This window comes from Pseudorasbora parva, chromosome 5, assembly GCF_024679245.1.
Source record: "Pseudorasbora parva isolate DD20220531a chromosome 5, ASM2467924v1, whole genome shotgun sequence".
In the NCBI taxonomy this organism is placed as follows: Eukaryota; Metazoa; Chordata; class Actinopteri; order Cypriniformes; family Gobionidae; genus Pseudorasbora; species Pseudorasbora parva.
The window spans coordinates 22,808,756-22,827,380 of record NC_090176.1 but is presented as its reverse complement, the minus strand read 5'-3'; the positions used below and the strand labels follow the sequence as shown (position 1 = coordinate 22,827,380).

The 18,625-nt window shown below is 38.1% G+C and overlaps 1 protein-coding gene across 2 annotated transcripts in view; it reads right to left on the bottom strand.

Annotated features, from left to right (window-relative positions):
• The window catches only part of raph1a (Ras association (RalGDS/AF-6) and pleckstrin homology domains 1a), a 96,794-nt gene extending 89,874 nt beyond the window's left edge, over positions 1 to 6,920 (bottom strand). For both annotated transcript variants that reach the window (XM_067443517.1, XM_067443518.1), the window contains exon 1: positions 6,641 to 6,920. The gene's annotated coding sequence lies outside the window, so the exon portion shown is untranslated. The remainder of the gene's footprint in view (positions 1 to 6,640) is intronic.
• Between the last annotated feature and the right edge of the window lie 11,705 nt (positions 6,921 to 18,625).

Below are 18,625 nucleotides of genomic sequence, written 5' to 3'. Positions count from 1 at the left end.
CACATTTGCTTCGCATTGGGGTCCTGATTATTCCATCTGGTTTATTTTGTAATGAGCAGTTGACTGTACATTATCCCTTAATACGGTGCCTCATAATAAGAATCACATGTATTGCATTTCTGAAGCAATCCTGAGGAATGCAAGGGTAGATAAACGTCTGTCAGTTATGCACAAAAGGATGACAAACAGCACACACTGAGTGTTCCTTCACACTCATCTGATGGTAGTCTTTGAGCAGAACTGATAGAACACTGGTTATTCATTTCTTCTTTCCCTTTAGCCCGTGTCCTGTGGGAAACAGCCAGTCCTCTCAGAGGGACGTGGGGAGGAAGGCTGCCAAGGTCAACTGTGTCCATAAAATCTTGGCGGCAGTATAATGTGACACTTAATCTCATTGACTGTCAGTGGCTAAAGGAGCTCGAAGGAAGGCTGCAGCATGTCAAAAGACCACTCCACTATCTGTGGTCTTAAAGGATTAGTTAACCCAAAAATCCAAATCTGTCATCGTTTACTCACCTTTGTGTTATCCAAATGAATATCGTGCCAAGTCATACGGGTTTGCAACAGCATGAGGGTGAGTGTGGTGAAATTCTTCACCCTCATGTGAAATTTTCAGTTGCGTGGATTCCTAATAAAATGAACGGTTTTCATCTGTCAAATTCCTTAAATGGCAAATGTGAACACACCTAAAGAGTTTGTCAAAGAAGATTATGAAATAAGTCAAATATATAACACTCAAGGCAGGATCTGAGGTGTAGATCTTATTTAATCAGCCGTTTATAAAAATGCTGTTAATGACAGAACAGTGGGTGCAGCCTCTAATGATGGCAATTAAAATAGCTTAACTCAAAAACTAATCACGCTGTCAGCCCAAATCTGATTATTTGTGTATTATTTGTGTGTTCTAAAATTATTGATGTCCACCACACTGTGTATCACAACTATTTATATATACAATTTGTTAAAAATCAGATTTGGACTGACAGTCTGAATGTCAGGGCATTACTTTAAAGTTGTCCTGAACTGGCTTTTTTATTTTTTTATGCTGTTGTCTGAGGTCAAGTTATGACGTTCACAGGGTTTTTACATCCAAAAACATCATAACTAATAAGTAATAGGCTATTTTTTACACTGGTTTTGAGGCTCTCTCCTGAACTCTGGGTTTTGATGGGCGTGCCGCACTGGAGACTTAGAAGTAAACGCCCTCGGCTAGGATTGGAGGAGATTTGCATATTTAATGAGCTTCAACTTCCTTGTCAGTTCATGGGAGGGATTGATTTGAAAGCTGCAACCAGAATAAATCTCTGATAGGGCTCTCAAAACATATTTATCAAACAAACACAATGATTTATCTCTAATCCACCCGTGAATGATTTATTTTTTTATTATTTAGCCAGCCTGATTGGTGGATATAAGCGCAAACCACAAACACACGTGGGCGCATGCTCTTCAAATTTAAGTCAAGAGACTGAACAACGTAGATCAAGAAATAAATGTTATTTCACTATTTAAGATTCACCGGCCTGCCGACATGCTTACGTTTTGGTTGCCCATCTGGAAAACACATAGCCCCAGGACATTGGACTTTGTGAGCCCTGGCCCATACATTTGAATAGGATTTCAATCCACATATAAATGTAGCTTGAAATGGATTCGTAAAAAAATTGCATGCAATTTTTTACTATTCACAATTGCTTAATCTGATCGGATAAGCACACAAATCTGAAAGTAGCCTGTCTAACGTACATTCTGTTTTCTGTGACATTTCACGGTATTTGAAGACCCAACTTGCAACACAGCATTTCATCAGGTAGAAAGCATGACAAAGAAGCTTTTTGGAAAGTGTAATTTCTGTGCCATTAGTATCTCCAGTCCAAACGTAATTGCAAAAATGAGGTTTGCTTTCAAACTAGCTTTTCCAAACCTATATGCCATTGGTCAATCAGATAGTCCTGTCCCCAAACTCACACAATTGGTGGGCACATGCTGCTGTGCTGGTCAAGATGTTCAAACAGACAGACCAATCTGTTAAAGGACCACAGAACTACAATATGTTCACTTTTTAGGGGAAACAATCTACAAATGGCTTATTTTAGGTGAAAATATTGTAACACTGATACACATAAGTCGGCATGACATGAAAAATCATCTATTTTCTAAATGCATGTTACATATTTTATCGAGATCAATTCTTCCATGTATGTGTACATTTTTCTAACTCACAAATAAAATGCCTTTAAACATTGCTTAAACTCTTTCGTAGCGGTGGGCGATATACTGGTAGACACGATTAACCGACAGAAATCGGTCAACCGCTTGGGACTTTGGACTTCACTATCGTGATTACGTTCACATGACATTGCTGTTTTGCACAGTCATGAAAGTTTATCATTTGATGCGTTTTTAAGCATCCAAGCTTAAAAGCGTGCATGTAGCAAATTATCTCATTTCAGTATATGCATGCATTCTCTGAGAGACTGTTTCTCAGCGCTGTCTGATGCCGCTAGGAGCGTGCAAGAACTGAAAGTGCTTTTTGCTGACTAATCGGGCTTGAACGTTTAAATCTACTTACCTATGAGTCAAAGTGACCATGCATTTGCAAGTAACCAGGCATTTAAATAAACGAAAATAAACAAAAACACATGTACAGTGGGTACGGAAAGTATTCGGACCCCTCTTAATTTTTCACTCTGTTATATTTGAGCCATTTGCTAAAATCATTTCAGTTTATTTTTTTCTCATTAATGTACACACAACACCCCATATTGACAGAAAAACATTATTTTTGACATTTTTGCAGATTTATTAAAAAATTAAAATGGAAATATCACATGGTCCTAAGTATTCAGACCCTTTTTTCAGTATTTAGTACAGGGAGTGCAGAATTATTAGGCAAATGAGTATTTTGACCACATCATCCTCGTTATACATGTTGTCTTACTCCAAGCTGTATAGGCTGGAAAGCCTACTACCAATTAAGCATATTAGGTGATGTGCATCTCTGTAATGAGAAGGGGTGTAGTCTATTGACATCAACACCCTATATCAGGTGTGCATAATTATTAGGCAACTTCCTTTCATTTGGCAAAATGGGTCAAAAGAAGGACTTAATAGGCTCAGAAAAGTCAAAAATAGTGAGATATATTGCAGAGGGATGCAGCAGTCCTAAAATAGCCAAGCTTCTGAAGCGTGATCATCGAACAATCAAGCGTTTCATTCAAAATAGTCAACAGGGTCGCAAGAAGCGTGTGGAAAAACCAAGGCGCAAAATAACTGCCCGTGAACTGAGAAAAGTCAAGCGTGCAGCTGCCAAGATGCCACTTGCCACCAGTTTGGCCATATTTCAGAGCTGCAACATCACTGGAGTGCCCAAAAGCACATAGTGTGCAATACTCAGAGACATGGCCAAGGTAAGAAAGGCAGAAAGTCGACCACCACTGAACAAGACACACAAGCTGAAACGTCAAGACTGGGCCAAGAAATATCTCAAAACTGATTTTTCTAAGGTTTTATGGACTGATGAAATGAGAGTGAGTCTTGATGGGCCAGATGGATGGGCCCGTGGCTGGATTGGTAAAATTTATATTTATATATTTATTTTATATATTATTTTTATATATTTAAATTTGTATTTATATATATCTCTATATATCGAAATCACAATGGGGAAGATCTGTTGCTGCTTCAGTTGTTTTGGTCATTGTAAATAATTCATGCATTTTGATAGTAAATTGAGAGCATGAACGAAATGAATCTCCCTCTCCAACAATTTGGCACTCAAACACACACAGATGAAGCCATCTCACTGCCTGGTGGCAGCTGCCAATGTTTCTCAAACAACAGTGGTTGAGAGGCTGTAAACACTTTTAATCTTTTACCCAATATAGGCAGGTTACAATGTAAGCAGTGCTGTTAGAAGGGAAGCCAATGCAAGGGGGCCAAATCTGCCATTGTTGTAAGACAGTTCACATTGATGTGAACATAATACCAGAACTAAACACGCCTAAATAAAACATTGGATCACAATGCAAAGCTCAACAGGCCATGTGTACAAACACTCTGACATGAGTCACCTCGTTCCACCTTTACATGTTTGCAGTGTGATGAAGACGGGTGGGGGGGTTATGACAAATCATTCTGATGACATATCAGGCTCTGGTCTAATGTCTGTTTTATCCAAGGGAGCAGACATCTGCATCGAGACAGACGAGTGCCATTCATGACAGAAACTAAGCCGATGACAGATCACACACACCTGACAATACATTTGGGCTGCTATTGAGCAGATGTCACCTAAATGAGCTGATTAAAGTTGCCACGAAGTCCTCCCTCCCTCACGAAACATTAGCAATATTGCACTTGTGCCGCTGCATCGAAGATTGATGCACGCGGTTGACCTGCTCCTGCCCCAACAAAGGACGTCCTTTCGTCCGAGACTCGTGGGACGCTGTTCATTTAAATCATTTCACTCCCTTTCAGCCGAGCTGCCCGTTTCCTCTTCGCCCACTCTTTTCCTACATCCCGAAGAGCTTCGCAGTCGTCTCCAGTTTCAATACTGAGAGTGGACATATAGCGAGCCGTCAGATTGCCACTCATGCTGCAAAGGTCAGCAACACAGAAATCCTACTGAATCTTTAACAGGACTCTTTTACGATCACTTAGAACAAAGAATCTGTCAAGCAGAAAAAGATCCAGGGCGCTAGACTCTCTGCATCTGGACTCCAGGGTCCACACAGCCAGCATCCACCCTAGTTTCACAATCACCTGACGTCATTCTGGTATAGTAGGCCAGCTCTAGAAGGAGCAACCCAGTGGGAATGGACACTGGCTTACTGCTGCACATATGGTGAGAAGTATTGAAAATTAATTCTGCACATACCACTAACAATTCATTTTAGGGGCACTCATAGAAATAGCAACACTGAAGGAAAAAAAACTTTATTCTTATATAAATAGCTAAACAATTTCATTGTTTCAATTCACTCTCAGCAAATATTCTACTGCTCCCATTGGATTAGACTGAAGCAACAGCAGTCTGTTGCAGGAGAAATAAACCTCAAGTTTAATGCATTACCAGCAGCAAGCGCAGTAAAGCTTCCAAGATCTGAGGTAAAGAGCTTGCAAAGAACATTTCCTCTATACCAATGATACACATTTCAGATCTGAGCTCTTTCAGTTGACCTCTAGCCTCTATGCATACTGAAGCCATCAAATATGCATATGAAAGATGATACTATATACATTCTTATAGACAGTTATATGATGGTCATTTGGAATCTACCGTTAAAGTAGCATAAAAAGAGTAGCATAAAAAAGTAGAATAAAATACATGTGTGTGTGTGTGTGTGTGTGTGTGTGTCACAGAAAACTATTATATTGTGAAAACTATTATATTTTCAGCATTATTACTCCAGTCTTCAGTGTCACATGATCCAAATTATTATAATATCCAGATTTGCTGCTCAAGAAACATTTTCTTATTATTATACATGTTGAAAATTATTAACATTTTTGTGGAAACCATAATACAATTTTTCAGGATTCTTTCATGAATAATAAGTTTAAAAGAACATTAGCTTGAAACAAAAATGCTGTGTAAAAATGTAAAAGTGAACTATTTAAATAAATATTTTCTGAATTGATTATTATTATTATTCTATATTTTCACATTGTTGGCCAAAATTGGATTGATCATGATACATTTTTGTTTTTCTGTGAATTGTTTTAGTGTTTACATGCTGAAAATCTATTTAAAGCCAGGATATTGCAGTGCAGAGACTGACTTTCTGTAAATAAATATTTTGAAATAAATGGATACACAATCTCAGGACAAGCTGGACAAATATGTCTGAAAAATAGGCCCCATTGCACGGGCACCAAGACTGGCACTAAACCCACAGCTGTGATGGCAAAGGGTGGAGCCTGAAGATATCTCTCTCTCTCTCTCTGTGTGTGTGTGTGTGTGTGTGTGTGTGTGTGTGTGTGTGTGTGTGTGTGTGTGTGTGTGTGTGTGTGTGTGTGTGTGTGTGTGTGTGTGTGTGTGTGTGTGTGTGTGTGTGTGTGTGTGTGTAGGGGAGGTCCAATTTGGCAACAGCTCATCTGTTTGCAGTATGTGTTACTGCAGAACACACTCAACCAGGTACAATGAGGGGGGAAAAGCGATAACAGCAGAAACAAGACAAATAGCTTCGTCAAATGAAGGTTTGCCATCTCAACCACCCTCAAGATCGGGAACAACAGCAGATGTAGGCTATTCAGATAGATGGAGGTGCACCCCATCCCCTATTTGACAGACTGATCAATCTCGCCTCATTATTCCTGATTCTTTATTCTATACTGCAAAATCTGACAAATCAGCATTTTTAAAAGATGCCGTTATTCGTTTCAGTATTTTACTATCGAATACAACGGGGGTGTTTTTACACAAGGAGCAGCCCTGGTATTCAGACATGAAGGCACTGCACAGCTGTCTGAATTTCAGGGCTGTTCCCTGGATTTTCCTCTGTGTATCCCTAATGAGCTAATAATACACAGCCAGCGTGAAACACACAAGCAAATGCTTGTGCTCGGTTCATTAATGTCTTTATCTCAGAAAGAGGTCGCATGCTGCAGCGAATATAAATAAAGAGTAGGCGCTTACTGTCGCAAACCAGCCGACGGTTCTGCGGCTTCTGTCTTGTCCGAGGGAAACGGTAACAATGGAAAAAAGACGCTGATGTGTTGCGCAAATCCAGCGACAGAATCCCAGGACCTCTTGCGTTTAAATCGGGGTTTCGCTGCCCGTGCCGTCCGCTTATTAATGATGATGGTGGTGATGGTGATGAGACGAGCGAGCCTCCCTTATCTCTCCAGCTTCCATTCCCGTTCTGAGCTGCGGACCGATGCGCGTTCCTGGCGTCTCCGTTTCCTGTCCAGCCCCGAAATCCATGTGATTGCGCCCTACCCGTTGTGACGTCATGCAAGGAATGGAATACGACTCACTTGCGTTTTGACACAATGGATCTCCCATTAAAAATTCAGAATATGCTACATATGTAGCCTACCCTGTGCAAAATGTCTATTGACATGCATTTCAACAGTAAATGGGAAATTTTTATTGATTCATTATTGATCTCGCATATTAACGTGGCGTCCCTGACGATATGACATAGCCTATTATAAGCAAAACACTAACGTTTTTGATATGATTATGATAGCCTATTTAATTTCTTAAATATGTCCTAATCAAAACACTATAGTTTTTATGTTTATGATATTTACATTTATTTAGCCTAGGTGGTAAATAATAAAACATTTAAATTTAACCAATTAAGGTGAGTGAGGTTAAAATGAATAGGCCTAGGCTACTTTTATTCAGCAAGGAGGCATTTAACCGATTAACAGTAACAGTACATTTTTTAGAACGTTACAAAAGATTTCTAAATCAAAAAAATAGTGAACTATTTTTTACTTTCTTCAAGAAAATGTTTGTTGAGTACCAAATCATCATATTATAATGATTTCAAAAGGACCGTGATAAATCAGCTTTGGTGATTAATTTAAAATAAATGTTATCTATTTGAAATTATATATATATATATATATATATATATATATATATATATATATATATATATATATATATATATATATATATATATATATATATATATATATATATATATATTCATTCAAATAGAAAACATTTATTTTAAATTGTTTTAATGTTTCACAATATTAGATTTTGCTGTATTTTTGATCAAATACATGCATCCTTTGTGAAATAAGAAACTGAGATGAACGTATAGATAATAGTAGTTGGGGGATTCAAAGGGGTATGAAATAGGAGTAGATGAGTATGAAGACAAGAAGGCCTGCAGCCTGACCACATCAAACGTGTGACTCATCAACGCTACGTGAAACTGAGACCACTACAATCTCAGCATGACCATATTTCTGTGGTCTACATCACTGTCTCGATTCCCAGTGAAGATGTATGTGCACTGTATTAGAAATGCTCTGTCTGCATGCATTCAGTAAAAGAACAGAGCAAAGATTAGAAAGCCACTTAAAAACTGAAAATTATCAAAATAATAATAGAATACAAAATGTTATTATAATATTTATTATATGATATTAATTAAGACTATATTCAGTGAGGAAAATACGTATTTGAACCCCCTGCTATTTTGCAAGTTCTCCCACTTGGAAATCATGGAGGGGTCTGAAATTGTCATTGTAGGTGCAAAAAATCCAGAAATCCCAATTATATGATTTTTTAACTATTTATTTGTATGATACAGCTGCAAATAAATATTTGAACACCTGTCTATCAGCTAGAATTCTGATCCTCAAAGACCTGTTAGTGTGCCTTTAAAATGTCCACCTCCACTCCATTTATTATCCTAAATTAGATGCACCTGTTTGAGGTCGTTAGATGCATAAAGACAACAGTCCTGTCCACCCAATACAATCAGTAAGAATCCAATTACTAACATGGCCAAGACCAAAGAGCTGTCCAGAGACACTAGAGACAAAATTGTACACCTCCACAAGGCTGGAAAGGGCTACGGGGAAATTGCCAAGCAGCTTGGTAAAAAAAGGTCCACTGTTGGAGCAATCATTAGAAAATGGAAGAAGCTAAACATGGCTGTCAATCTCCCTCGGACTGGGGCTCCATGCAAGATCTCACCTAATGGGGTCTCGATGATCATAAGAAAGGTGAGAAATCAGCCCAGAACTGGTCAATGACCTGAAAAGAGCTGGGACCACCGTTTCCAAGGTTACTGTTGGTAATACACTAAGATGTCATGGTTTGAAATTATGCATGGCACGGAACATTCCCCTGCTTTAACCAGCACATGTCCAGGCCCGTCTTAAGTTTGCCAATGACCATTTGGATGATCGAGAGGAGTCATGGGAGAAAGTCATGTGGTCAGATGAGACCAAAATAGAACTTTTTGGCCATAATTACACTTAACGTGTTTGGAGGAAGAAGAATGATGAGTACCATACCAAGAACACCATCCCTACTGAAGCATGAGGGTGGTACCATCATGCTTTGGGGGTGTTTTTCTGCACATGGGACAGGGCGACTGCACTGTATTAAGAAGAGGATGACCGGGCCATGTATTGCGAGATTTTGGGGAACAACCTCCTTCCCTCAGTTAGAGCATTAAAGATGGGTCAAAGCTGAGTCTTCCAACATGACAATGACCCGAAGCACACAGCCAGGATAACCAAGGAGTGGCTCTGTAAGCAGCATATCAAGGTTCTGGTGTTGCCTAGCCAGTCTCCAGACTTAAACCCAATAGAGAATCTTTGGAGGGAGCTTAAACTCTGTGTTTCTCAGTGACAGGCCAGAAACCTGACTGATCTAGAGAAGATTTGTGTGGAGGAGTGGGGCAAAATCCCTCCTGCAGTGTGTGGAGACCTGGTGAAAAACTACAGGAAACGTTTGCCCTCTGTAATTGCAAACAAAGCCTACAGTACCAACTATTAACATTGATTTTTTTCAGGTGTTCAAATACTTATTTGCAGCTGTATCATACAAATAAATAGTTACATACAAAAAAAAAATCATACGTTGTGATTTCTGGATTTTTTTTATTTTTAGATTATGTCTCTAACAGTGGACATGCACCTACGACAACAAATTCAGACCCCTCCATGATTTCTAAGTGGGAGAACTAGCAAAATAGCAGGGTGTTCAAATACTTATTTTATATATATATATATATATATATATATATATATATATATATATATATATATATATATATATATATATATATATATATATATATATATATAGACATGCTATAGAAAGTGAATTTCACAGCCTTGTAATTTATATCCAGCTGGTGCTGGAGACACAGTGTGTGTTCTGCCATTTAGTGGTAACATATGTTACTGCGAGTAATTCAAAGCTAGTTTAAAAGGTACAATATGTAAGATTTTGGAATTAAAATATACAAAAGACACTAGAACAATATTATATGTTTTGTTGGCTTGCTTACTTACATTATCCCAAATGTTTCCATGATTGTTTAAATCCTAAATTTAACCAGGACATGAACCGTGTCTGTGTGTCACCTATCATACCTGCGTTACCTTTGATTTCAAAACAGATATTTCGTAGAAACACTAAATAAGTTTTAATATATTATGTATCTTATTAGACAGGTGAGCAACTGTTTGGATACATTAATCAACAGAAAACTAATTATTAGCTCCTTTCACACAGTTTTAACTGATAAATTACCGGTAACAGATCATGTGTGAACAGGACATTTTCAAAAATACTGGTCAATTTTTTACCAGTGAGAGAAGTTGTAAAATTACAAGTAAATTACTGGTAATGTGCTCTGTGTGAATGTAAAATCAGAATGCGTTGGCGTAAGAAGTCTGCTTTGGGCCAGTCATAAAGACTTAAGAAGACATGATAACTGTCATAAACCCTTTTCTTGTTTAACCTTCATGAACTTTCTATTTTTTTTTTATCAGTCACATGTTTTCCTTTGTTCCAGTTTCCCAATCCTTGTTTGTAACTGGTTGCTGATTAACAAGTCTTCACCTGCTCATCATTTGTGTTCAGTCAGATAGTGAAACTTCTGCTGGACGCTGGCTGAGTATATTAACTTCGCCTTATGGGTAGAGGGATCATCTTTCACAGTGGGTGAGGTAGAAGAGGATCCCGCCTCCAGCATCTAGCCCCACTTACCATCCATCACCACCCCAGAGATAGATCCAGCAGCAACACCCACTGTGGAGAACCAGCCAACACCTGTTACATAGCGTGAGCCAGCAGCCTCGTCCGTTCGGGAAGAGAAGCCTCAGGTCTTGGTTGACCAGGTGTTGGGTGTCTCTGCACCCAACCTTCCTCTCCTGTTTATTTCATCAGAGCCACCCATTTAGTCGACCCCACCTTCACTGGCTCCCCTCGGCCCTTTGGCTCATCCAGTAGATACGCCATACAACATGGATCCACCTTGGGACTTTGAGTCACCATTAACCACCAGCTTTTCCAATGGCTCCTCGCCCCCTTGGCTCCGCCCCAGGAACGTCATCCCTTTGGCTCCAATGGGCTCTCTCATCCCACCGGCTTCACCTGGGTCAGTCATCGCCACACCATCGCCACAGACTTTCAGGCAGTCTGCTTTGCTCCAGCACTCCACTCATTCGGCTCCGTTGGGCTCCTCCATCCCTCAGGCTTCATCAGGGTACTCGCGCACGCCGGAGTCGCCCAAGTCAACCAGCCGCCTTGTGTATTTAAGTTCCTCTTTTTCATTCAGTTGCTGTCAGGTATTTGTGTGTAGACACGCAGTTATGTTGCTGTTGGATCATCTGAGTTTGTTTTATTAAAGAACCTTTTGTTTGTAGAAACCGGTTTGACCCTTTTTCATCTTCATCTGAACCAGACCTTGACAATTACTCTTCGCTTTTCTATTTAAAAATGCGCTAAATTATAATCTTTGACCGTTGCGCCACGTCTCACAGCTTTTTCCATGTGTCACGCTTGAGACCCAGCCTTTTATCAGTGCTGCGGCTCTGCAGTTGGATACTATTACGCGAGTGTTGCGTTTTAAGAGCAAACATGCGTTCTGTATGATCATCCGTTATGCTTGTAATTCAGACGTCCAAAATATGTTTTTTAATTGAACAGATAGTAAAACTAAAGCACTTCTCCTCATGCTGGCGGATGAAGATAACAGCACATCGTTTATAGATAATTATACATAATCTCTTATTGGTAAAAAGCCGGAGCGCTGTTGCTTGTGTGAACATCATATTTGTGTATTTACCATTAATTCTGGTAATTTTACGGTAATTTACCAGTATTGCTGTGTGAAAGAGGCTACTGTTATATAGCTCAACAAAGTTTACACCGAGTACAATGTTTCACCATGCTTAATGTCGATCTAGCTTACTGCAGTGTGCAACAAGTAGCCACCGAGTGAACGCACAGAGTAGCAAACAGCGCTGTTGACCCACAAACGCATGACCGGAAAAAACAGACGCAACATAATAAAAGCACATAATTTCTCTAGCAGTATCGCGCTCATCTCTCATCAGCAATCGCTCCATCTGCGTCATTCTGCTCCCAAGGCTTTCAGCCTCCCCCTGCTTCACTCTAGAGTAACGTTAATAAACCTTTAATAAATTAGCTCAGCCATGAATATGAGTCCTGTCGGATTCTTTTCTACCGGCTGTAGAGAATGCCAATGATTCTGCGAAATCAGAGTGTCATCAAGCTACCCCTCAGTTTTGAATAAGCAAACTCTAGCAGTGAAAATTACATTTTAAGCCTTTAAAGGAATAGTGCACCCCAAAATTAAAATTATCCAGAAATTCTCCATTAAGCCATCCAAACTAAATATAATTAGAGATAATTATATTAAAGAATTAAACCACTTAAAAATGAAAATGTCCTGATATTTTACTCACCCCAGTGTCATGCAAGATGTTCACGTCTTTCTTTCTTAAATCAAAAAGAAATAAAAAAATTTGAGGAAAACATTCCAGAAGTTTTTTCTTTATATTGTGGAATTCAACAGTAACCAACCAGTTGAAGGTCCAAATCACAATTTCAATGCAGCTTCTAAGGGCTCTACATGATCCCAGCTGAGGAATAAGGGTCTTATCTAGTAAATGGTCGCTCATTTTCTAAACAAAAAAGACAAGGAATTTATTTTAGACTGAAGAAAGAAAGAAATGAACATCTTGGATGGCATGCCTGTGAGTAAATCAGGAAATTTGAACTTAAATGTAAAATTTCCATGCTTTATTAGGAGTGAATAGTACAATTGTTTTGAAGACCCATAAAAAAAGTGCATCCATCCATCATAAAAGTAATCCATACAAAACCACATCACTTCACTTGATAAAGGCTTCAGAAGGCCTTTATCAACATCCTGGAGCCATATGGATTACTCTAATGATAGATGGATGTGCTTTTGGGGGGACTTCAAAATCCAAGTTACCATTCATTCCCATTATAAAGCTGGGCAGAGCCAGGACATCGTTTAATATAACTGATTGTGTTTGGCTGAAAGAAGAAAGTTATATACACCTAGGATGACTTGAGGGTGAGTGGATTTTAGAATAATTTTCATTTTGGGTGAACTAACCCTTAAATGCAATTTTAAAAAGTGTAGCAACCATCCATATTTAATAATTAATATATTAAATGAAAGCAAATTAGTACAGTATTGTTCAAAATAATAGCAGTACAATGTGACTAACCAGAATAATCAAGGTTTTTCGTATATTTTTTTATTGCTACGTGGCAAACAAGTTACCAGTAGGTTCAGTAGATTCTCAGAAAACAAATGAGACCCAGCATTCATGATATGCACGCTCTTAAGGCTGTGCAATTGGGCAATTAGTTGAATTAGTTGAAAGGGGTGTGTTCAAAAAAATAGCAGTGTGGCATTCAATCACTGAGGTCATCAATTTTGTGAAGAAACAGGTGTGAATCAGGTGGCCCCTATTTAAGGATGAAGCCAACACTTGTTGAACATGCATTTGAAAGCTGAGGAAAATGGGTCGTTCAAGACATTGTTCAGAAGAACAGCGTACTTTGATTAAAAAGTTGATTAGAGAGGGGAAAACCTATAAAGAGGTGCAAAAAATGATAGGCTGTTCAGCTAAAATGATCTCCAATGCCTTAAAATGGAGAGCAAAACCAGAGAGACGTGGAAGAAAACGGAAGACAACCATCAAAATGGATAGAAGAATAACCAGAATGGCAAAGGCTCAGCCAATGATCACCTCCAGGATGATCAAAGACAGTCTGGAGTTACCTGTAAGTACTGTGACAGTTAGAAGACGTCTGTGTGAAGCTAATCTATTTTCAAGAATCCCCCGCAAAGTCCCTCTGTTAGAAATAAGGCATGTGCAGAAGAGGTTACAATTTGCCAAAGAACACATCAACTGGCCTAAAGAGAAATGGAGGAACATTTTGTGGACTGATGAGAGTAAAATTGTTCTTTTTGGGTCCAAGGGCCACAGGCAGTTTGTGAGACGACCCCCAAACGCTGAATTCAAGCCACAGTACACAGTGAAGAGAGTGAAGCATGGAGGTGCAAGCATCATGATATGGGCATGTTTCTCCTACTATGGTGTTGGGCCTATTTATCGCATACCAGGGATCATGGATCAGTTTGCATATGTTAAAATACTTGAAGAGGTCATGTTGCCCTATGCTGAAGAGGACATGCCCTTGAAACGGTTGTTTCAACAAGACAATGACCCAAAACACACTGGTAAACAGGCAAAGTCTTGGTTCCAAACCAACAAAATTAATGTTATGGAGTGGCCAGCCCAATCTCCAGACCTTAATCCAATTGAGAACTTGTGGGGTGATATCAAAAATGCTGTTTCTGAAGCAAAACCAAGAAATGTGAATGAATTGTGGAATGTTGTTAAAGAATCATGGAGTGGAATAACAGCTGAGAGGTGCCACAAGTTGGTTGACTCCATGCCACACAGATGTCAAGCAGATTTAAAAAACTGTGGTCATACAACTAAATATTAGTTTAGTGATTCACAGGATTGCTAAATCCCAGAAAAAAAAATGTTTGTACCAAATAGTTTTGAGTTTGTACAGTCAAAGGTAGACACTGCTATTTTTTTGAACACACCCCTTTCAACTAATTGCCCAATTGCACAGCCTTAAGAGCGTGCATATCATGAATGCTGGGTCTCATTTGTTTTCTGACAATCTACTGAACCTACTGGTAACTTGTTTGCCACGTAGCAATAAAAAATATACTAAAAACCTTGATTATTCTGGTTAGTCACATTGTACTGCTATTATTTTGAACAATACTGTACATTTTGAAGCTATAAAACTCACACACAACACAATCAAATTTTTCTTAGAAATGCTGATTTAGTTAAACAATTAGTAATTTTTTCCTACTTGGAGATTTTGCAATTATATATTCAACACTGCATTCAGAAGTAAAGAAAAGTTTGCTTGCTCGTAAATGCAGTCAACAGTAGCAGAATGTTAAAGAATGCTGATGGTAAAATGTTTTTGTAACCACAAATGTAAAATGAAACCACAACACTGCAGACAACACCTCTTCTTTCCTTTTGTTATCATTCACTTCCTCTGCAATGCTGCAATGCAGGCAGTGTATGCGTGTGACAGGTGTCACATGCAGAAGAGTGCCGAGAAGTTTCAATGCAAAAATTGAAGAAAAAAAGAATAATTATGATCTCGTTATGTAAAAATCCGCAACAGGGAAAATTACTCACTTTCTGAATAACCCTTTCATCCTTTAAAGACCTTATGAAGGTTGGAAAATATCTATTTTGTGTTTAATAGGGGCCATGCACAGAAGGTCTGAGGGCACCTATTGTATCCGTTCTTTTTTTTTTTGTTTTTGTCTTTTTTTCACCTTTCACTCTTGAAGTCTATGGCAGCCCAAACCGTTTGAGGGAAAAAGATGACAGATTTGGCAGACAGATAGAGGACAGCTTTTGGAGTCTCAAACTCAATCCCTCTAACCCAAGCACCAGTGTCTAAATTTGCACTCATGTTTAAGCTAATAACTTTTAAACAGTAAGGGCTTTTTCTCTGATTCCTGGCTTAAGAAGGTTGAAATTTTTCCGTCATTTCCGTCCATTTTGAAAAATTAGTTTGTTCGATTTTCACCTAAATTGATTCATCATCTTCAGGCCGTGCTTGCAAATTGTTATTCAAAGTTTTTTAATAGACAAAACTGTCCTCATAGAGCGCAGCAACAAATTTGGGGAAGGGTATGCCAAAATAGATGTGAGGCTAAATCTCCCTAGCACTTCAGTGTATTCGCACCAAACTTGAGCTGCTTCTCAATATGCGTTCTTAAGTGATATTGCATCTTTCTATTGTCATATACATCATCATCAACTAAAGTTTATTTCCAATACTCAAGAACACAAGTACAGAGGTTTCATTTTTACATGAAAGTCACCAGATGTGTTCTTGATATCGAGGATGCATCTAGACCTTCAGAGTGACAGCAGAAGGTCTGCGCTCTATCGCAACTTTCATTGGTCAAGGACCGTCCAAGAGGACTGACATGTAACGCATGTAAATAATAGACCAGTATGCATCTATAAATGATTCATTCATAAACGTTTTCAAGTTTACTGCAACAATGGAGCCGCAAACTTCACATTTATTTGGCATTTGTTTCCAGGCGAACCGTTAAAGGGATACTTCACTGCTTTTTCATATTAATGTTATTCCCTTAACTAAAACGAGTTGATACATACCTCTCTCATCTCAGTGCGTGCACTTAATCTCTCTGATGCACGGTGACGATCTGATAGCATTTAGCTTAGCCCACATTTAGCAAGTCCAGTTCATTCACTATGGTACCAACCTGAGATCAAGTTAAAAGTGAACAAACACCTCCACGGTTTCCCTATTTAAATACAGTTACACGAATAGTTGAATAATCAAGTAAGGTGACAAAAAATAAAACGTGGTGCTTTTCTAAGCGGATTAAAAAGGAGAACTATAATGTATGGCGGAATAGCACTTCTGAGAGTACTTTGCTTATGTGCGGTTAAAAGTCCCGGCTGAAAAATCCTCCCTCACATCGGATGTGGGGAGATGTGAGGGAGGATTTTTCAGGAAATTTGTATTACATCAAATTTCAGTTTTAAGAGGAAATGTCTTTATTTTGATTAGGTTGATTAATATTTTACAGATTTTTTCTGTAAAAATAGAAAAAAGGAAATGAATGTATATACAGAAATCAGCAGTCATTCAACATTTTTTTATAGATAATTTAGTGGATAAAGTGAGTTTTTTAGGCTAAATTATAGTATCTGTAGGCTACATCTAGTATTATGTTTAGGCCTAGAATATCAACTACTAATCTTTTAACCTCATCTTGCAAAAAAATAATAAAAAAAATGCTCATTTTGATAATTTTTTTGCACTGACTAAATTTCCTAACCAATAAAGTTTGAAAGGTTGTTTATAGGTGGTAGTAAATGTTACCACCATTATCTAAGTCTCTTTTGAAACTATGAACTAACGTTAAGTTATAGGCCTAATGTTAACAAGGAAGCACATGAGACTAAATTACGAACATAATAAAATGCATATTTGCATCTGTGATTGCACAGTATGCATATATTAATCTTTCAATTAATTAATAAATCATTTTTTTTTTTGATGCCCTGAGGAAATTGTAAATTAATATTTGATAACGTTAGTTGGTTATGAAAATTGCATCAATCCAGATGATTGGCAGCTAAGTCAAAGTAATATAATTTTACTTTAATCATAAATACTATACATTTTGTTTTGTTTAGAGCACAGTAGGTTGAGGTTTTGCATTGTATCAGTAAAACATGCTAACATGATTGAATTCATGTAATCCTATTTTTTATTTGTATGATTTTTTTTTTTTTTTTTTTTTTTGTGTGATTTCAGGTCATGTGGAAAGACTGGAGACTACGGCAGATGAGCATTACAATGCAGGTGAGGAATAAGTGCACTGTTCTTCTCATTCAACAAATTTGCATCTTATCATGCAGCTGTTTTGTACAGTATTTTTGTTGTAATTGTAAATAGAATTATCTTATCAGTGCTATCTTGACACATCTCTCTACCCTTCATTCCAGCGGATGATCAGCCGGTAGCTGCTCGCATCTCAGCCTGCTTGATGGAAATTTCCAACCTTCACCTGGATGACCTTTACCTTCAACTCAACCTCGCCAAGACGGAAGTGCTTGTGGTTTCAGCCAGCCCTGCCTTTGTACTATACCACATTGCTAGAACCGCACAATCTTGCAGATTTGCCTTGTACAGCATTGGGATGATCAGGCCATTCCCATCGGAACATGCTACACAACTTGTCATCCAATATCTTGCTCCTCTTGCCACTGGCATCAAGGTTTGCTACAAAACAACAACTGGTTCTGCACCCCTACACCTAAACTCACTGCTTCAGACTTAGACACCCTCCAGAAGCTTACGTTCTGAAGGTGAAAGCATTGTGGTGCCATCCCAAAAAGGCACAAAATCAATTTCACAGACCTTTACCTGGACTGTTCCATGCTGGTGGAATAGCCTGACTAACTCCAACCATTTTCAGGAGACCGCTAAAGATGCATATTTATGTGAACATTTTACCCATTAAATCTAGCTCTTTTCTTTTTAACAAAAAAAAAAAAAAATCCTACTCTATCTAGAAATTGTCACTGCACTTATTGCTGCTTCCATACTCTTAATTTTTTAAGTCGCTTCGGATAAAATGTAATTGTACATGTATAAAATAATAACTGAAATGTTACAGTATAAAAATATAAAGATAATTGTCTTTTAATATAGATATTTTTGCATATTTTAAATGATATACTAAGCTTGTATTTCCTATAACTGAAGTAACTTGACATCTGTTATGTGCAGATTCTGTACTATATTTTGTAAATTTAGCAAATTGGCTGTAATGGTTTCTATTTATGTACAAGTAGGTCTACTTAATTTAGAGGTTGAAGTTGTGAGTGGTTCTGTAAAAAGAAAGATTACTGTAAATATGCAAACATTTGTTTTTGAATTTGTGCTTACTGCATTTTTATTAATAATATCTTAGTTATTGTACATGGAAAACCTGTATTTTAAAGGGTTGGGGTG